The 5,720-nt window shown below is 40.2% G+C and overlaps 1 long non-coding RNA gene across 1 annotated transcript; it reads left to right on the forward strand.

Annotated features, from left to right (window-relative positions):
* The first annotated feature begins 210 nt into the window (after positions 1 to 210).
* Positions 211 to 3,674, forward strand: LOC143689790 (uncharacterized). The gene is made up of 3 exons (XR_013178915.1): positions 211 to 271; positions 1,937 to 1,976; positions 3,584 to 3,674. It is a non-coding gene; the product is annotated as an uncharacterized LOC143689790 (long non-coding RNA).
* The last annotated feature ends 2,046 nt before the right edge of the window (positions 3,675 to 5,720 follow it).

Below are 5,720 nucleotides of genomic sequence, written 5' to 3' on the forward strand. Positions count from 1 at the left end.
TTATTTCAAAATAAAAAGTTTAAGAGGAAAAAGTACTCCTGAAAACCTAGTAATATCAATTTGGAATTGAAAATACCAGTACGAACTTCCAATTTTCGAAAATAAATTTTCTGTCACTTCCATTGAAAGAGTCTAGAGGCAATGGCATTCCAACAGTAATAAGCAAACCCACAAGCCAAATTTTTGTTTCTAAATGTCATTCTCTATTAAAGGAGACCAGTAATCATCTTGGAGTAATCTGATTCCAGATCTGGGGTTTGAAAAATACAAGGTAAGTCTGTAATCTCATGTTGTGCAGAAGTCATGCCCGAAGGTCATGTTAAAGGGTTATGGGGTTTGGCCTGGAGAGGCTCCCACTGACCACATTTGGGTTAATTTGGGGCAATTTGTAAAAACTGATTCCGGGAAGGATACCAACAGATGCTAAAAACACTTAGCAAAAAATGCTGATTATCAGAATATTCACACCTTATCAAACTATTACCTACAGATGTTCACCAGTTAGAAAGTAGGAAAGTTACTTTTACACTTGCATCCATGGCTGGAAGTTCCTCTGGGCTTTCCTTTTTTCTAGGACTCTAATCAAGTTATCAAACATCTATGGTGGCTTTATACTATGTCAACTTAGCTATCCTGGAATTATGTTTAACACAGTTTCCCACTATATATCCCAGAGCAGAGCTAGTCACAGGAGAAATTTTTGAGTGATTTCAAAGACAAGCATGAAGCAGCGGCTGCTTTTATGTTGTGAAGGTCTAGATGGAGCAGCAGGCACTGATTCAGGCTGCTCAAGGGTTGCTGATCTGCCTGATGGTCGCCTTGTTGTCATGGGGAAGCAGCCAAGCCCTCAGCTCTTCTAGTTCCTACAAGATGTCCTCCTTTAGCTGCTTACATAGTTTTCAACAGCACATCTTTGGTTGTCACAACTGGGATGAAAATACTGGCATCTAGTGGGTAAAGGCCACGGATGATGCTAAACATCCTATAGTGCACAAATCAGCCCCCCACAACAAAAGATTGTCCAATCCAAAATATCAGTAATGCCGAGATTATTATGCCAGAAAACTTGGTCATCACTAAGTCTTGAACCAGGTACCCATACGGCTCCATGACAAAGGGCACCAGCTTCTCCTGCAGATCATCAAAGTTGGAAGTGGCGAGAGACAGATCCAATTTGCATCCACGGCTTACAGTTTTTCTTTGCTCTCCCCCACTTTTCATGCATCTTTCCTTCCCAAGTGCCAACAAAGCTGAGTCAAAGCAACAGCAGAACCAGAAGCAACAGTCTTCCAAAGACATTCCCATCAGCTCCCACAACTGCATAAGGTTTACCCCTTGTAACATACCCCTCATTCTGTATCAGTCAAGGTAGCCATGTTTCTCAGATTGAGCACTAACATAGCTCCACTGAGAGTGGGACAACCTGACGTTATGTGCCCCCTGATGTGATGCAGTAAAAATCAGAACAGCACCAATGTGGCTTTCCTGCCAAAGAAAAAGTTTCACTCAAGTCGAATGAAACAATCAGATGAAACAGAATGTAGAGTATCCTGTAAGATGACTGGCTAAAATTCCTCCTAAAATCATCAATGCCAAACCTGCCAAAGAAAAAGTTTCATTCAAGTCGAATGAAACAATCAGATGAAACAGAAGGTAGAATATCCTATAAGATGACTGGCTAAAATTCCTCCTAAAATCATCAATGCTATAGGGGGAAAAAGTGAGGAAATTATTCTAGTTTAAAAGAAATTAAGGATACAGAACCAAGACTTATGCAAGAAACATGATCAGATTCTGCTTTTGAAAATAAATTGGTCATAAAAACTATTTGCAGGACAGGTGGGAAATTGTGTTAGATAATATAATGGAATTAACATTAATTTTCTTACATGTAATACTGGCAATGTGGTTATGAGAAGAATATCTTTTTTCTTAGGAGATGGATGCTGAAGTATTTGGGAATGATCTATCATGAGGTATCACAGTCTTTTAAAACAATTCATAAAAAATGTAAACATCAAGAAAGTAATAAAATAAGTGTGGCAAAATATTACTAGTAATAAAGTAAATGTGGCAAATAATGTGAATCTAGGTGAAAACTATATGGATGTTCATTGTACTATTCTTTCAACTTTTCTGTAGCTATAAAATTGTTTTAAAGTGAAGAAATTGCACCAAAAAGAAGGCATGGGCTAAGGCAACTGTTAAGAACAGAAACAGAGAAAATATTGGGAGACTCTGAGATGGAATAGACAGAAGTTGGTGACTTATTTATGTGGATATGAGAAAGAGGGAGGAGTTTAAAATGACTGAAGTTTTACCAAGGCCTGGATCACACTCTATTTCCAAGACATTTTTCCAGATTTTAAAAAAGTCTCTGTGCCCCCATATTCACACAGTAGTTTGCACATAAACCATACACTTACAATAGCCTGACATGGAAAATGATTAACCTCTGTATAGCTCCTCCCCACTAGACTTAAGGTCAAGATGATGTGCAATTCCCCTTCCTTTCCCCTGCATGCTTCTGGAACAGTGCTTTGGCCATAGCACTGTAGATACGCAATGAATGTTTGCTGATTTACCAAATCATTAATGTTCTGAAACATTGCTTTTAATGGGATGGTGCCATTTGGTGAATGAATCACAGTTTTCTGGGGCTGAAAATTCCACTGGGTGAAGAGCCATTTCAACCATCCACTCCTCCATCCAGCACCCACTCCCCATATTTCTAGATGGTGAGGTTAATGATCTGGCTTGGGGATAGGATCCAGGATTAGTTTTTTTTAATTCTCCTTAATTTCTCTTAACATACCATGGTTTGTCCAAGAAGCCATGAAAATAAAAAACAACAAACAGCCCTTATTAGATGCCTAACCTCACCCACCTTTGGGCTCAGGGATTACATAAAACTCCTGTGTGTTTGGTTCATTTAAATTTCTATGACATCAATGGAGCAGACACTGATCAAACAGATGGACAGTGTCATTTTTAGTACAATATGCTGCATAATTATGCCTAGCAGAAATACCACTCAGCCCACCATGATGTTAGTGACTCATGGGTGTTAATAGTGACAGTTCATAACTCTACTGGGAATACAGCCAACTTCTGCTTATCCACAAATGGTGTATTACTTTGACAAGTACTTGCATAGCAAGCTGTTTCAGCCTGGGCTACCACCACAGGCCCCAGCTTGAATGAGGCTGGGACTATATAAGGGAACAATGTATGGAGTATAGGCGTGGGGGTACAATACAGAGTGAAGATTAACGGAGTATTTTTATGTCAGCATGTGTCTGATTATATTCCAAAGTGAAATATTATTTATCTGTTTCACCAAATAATTACTGAGCATCTACTTTGATTGGGGCACTGTGCAAGTCAGTAGGGAACCAAAAAGGCGTAAAAATAGTGTCCTTCCTTTAGGAGCCTTACATTAGAGTTTAATACAAAAACCTTAAATAAAAATAGATGCCTCAGTGTTCACCATCGATGATAAATTGTACAAGTAAGTGGTAAACACAGTGGAGAGTTCAGAAGAGGGACTATCCACTATGTATATATGATTGGTGAATTACAGGACTGAATAATTTCTTCAGGGAGAAAGAAGACAGCAGTGAGAGGAAGAAATACTTATCAAGCATGTACTAATGCTACCTCAGACACCTACCATTTGTAGGCATTTAATAAAAGCCAGGTGTTTTACATGTGCTTTCTCATTCAATTTTCATAACCACCATGTGATAAAGTAAACTGATATTTCATATTGTAGTTAACCAAGGGCAGTCTCAGATAAGCCCTTACCCCAAGGTCATACACTCTATAAATAACTGAGGAGAACTCACACACAGGTTAGTACAACTTGTAGTTCATGCTCCTGCTATCCCATGGCCTGGGCTGGCAACATGTCAGAGGTGTCATGTGTAGCTCCCATGGTATCTGCCTTTAAGGAGCAAGTTATGTACACAAGATGGCAGGTACAAGAAAATGCCAAAGCAAAAGGTGATGGAAGACCCAGATGTGTGGCAGAGATCATTTGTGCTTTGGGGCTATGGAAAGGGGTTGAAGAGTAGATAATTCCATGGAGAGAAGATACCCTTCGTAAAGCACCATAATCCTTCTAGCTGCCTCCATGAAACTCTGCCCAGTGCTGCTGACAAAATTTAAGGTATGCAAATTGTGAACTGTACCAACAGCACCTCAAGGAGTCACTTTACCTGATATTACACGATGGGGCCCTAATGATGCCTTAATAGCAGACAAATGGCTCATGGGTGGCCTGGCTGGGCCAGTAGATTGTGGACAAAAGAGGTAGCCACCATTCCCAAAGCCTGGCCAGCCCATCTGAGTGAATGCATCTCTCCAGAGTTAGAGAATATCCCCCATACCTGTCACTCCCTAACAAATGTCAATATTTATATAGAGGAACTCAAGGGACAATAGATAGGTGAAGTGAACCAAAAGGCAGTCACTTCTTGGTCTTCATTTTGAAGCCCCTGCTGCAAGAGAGGAAGTGATTCAGGGAAAATGGTATCACCCTCAACTTAGCCAACTCTTACCATCTGCCCTTAAACGCTGAAGTAACTCTTCTATTAAAAGTACGTAATAAATGGCAAAAGTTCACTATAGTGTTAGTATTTCTGTTTTAGGATCAAACAAATCCCCTCCATTTCCCAGATTGTAATTTTCTTCTGTATAATTTTCTAGCAGTATTTGGCAGGTTATGGAGTCACCAACACATAGTCATTAGCTGCCAAAATGACAGAGGATGGTACTTAGTTCAGAGGGAAGAGAACTGGCCAAGAAAAACTCTGGGGAATGCCAACATCTAAGGCTGTGATATGAAGAAGAGAAGATCATGAAAGGGGCAGTGTTTAAGTGATCATGGATATACATGAAGAACCAGAACTGAAGGGTATCTTGGGCAAAGGCAGCAGAAAACTTAAAAACAAAAAAAGTTCCCTGGGTTAGGCACATAGAGAATTTGGTAGGATGGTAAGGCTGTGAAGACAGACCAGAGTAGAATAAGGAGCAAAAGGGATATGAGGATGCTAAGGAGAGGGTAAAGACGAGTTTTCAGGGAAATATGAATGAGAAATTGGAGGGTTACTGTCAAGGAGGAGTTAATTTTCAAGATGGAAATTGTTTGTGCATGATAAGATGTTGAGGGTAGAGATCCGGTGGGGAGTGAGAGACTGAGGTTGGGGACCAGGGGAAGGACACCGATGAGCATCACAGGGACAGTCTGAACATTTGCTCCTCAGTCAGACACTCAAGGTTTTCTCAAGATTCTGTAAACAGCTGACATGGTTTTCTTTGATATCCATTTTGGGCCTATTCAAGGACAAGAGGCCCAGACTGATAGGAGACCCAGATTTGCTAGCTAATAGTTTAACCCCAAAGGAAACACAGGCTAGATTTACTGTATACAGGCTACAGTTTTTTCTTATCCCTTTCTCCCCCTTTTTTTTCCTTATAAATCCTTTGCTCACATATGAGAAAACAATTTACATACAAAATTAAAAATGAACATGCAAGCTCACAAAATGTATTTCAGTTCTTTTTGACAAAAGAAAGACAGAAGATAAAGGAGTAAATGATAACTAATGAAACAAGGTCCCAGAGAAGATGGAAGGTGATAGGGCCAGGGGTGCTGTGACAAGGTGGCCTTTAAATAGGGGAGGGGCGCCCAACGCCCTGGCCCCAGAGGAAATGTG

This window comes from Tamandua tetradactyla, chromosome 7, assembly GCF_023851605.1.
Source record: "Tamandua tetradactyla isolate mTamTet1 chromosome 7, mTamTet1.pri, whole genome shotgun sequence".
NCBI lineage: Eukaryota > Metazoa > Chordata > Mammalia > Pilosa > Myrmecophagidae > Tamandua > Tamandua tetradactyla.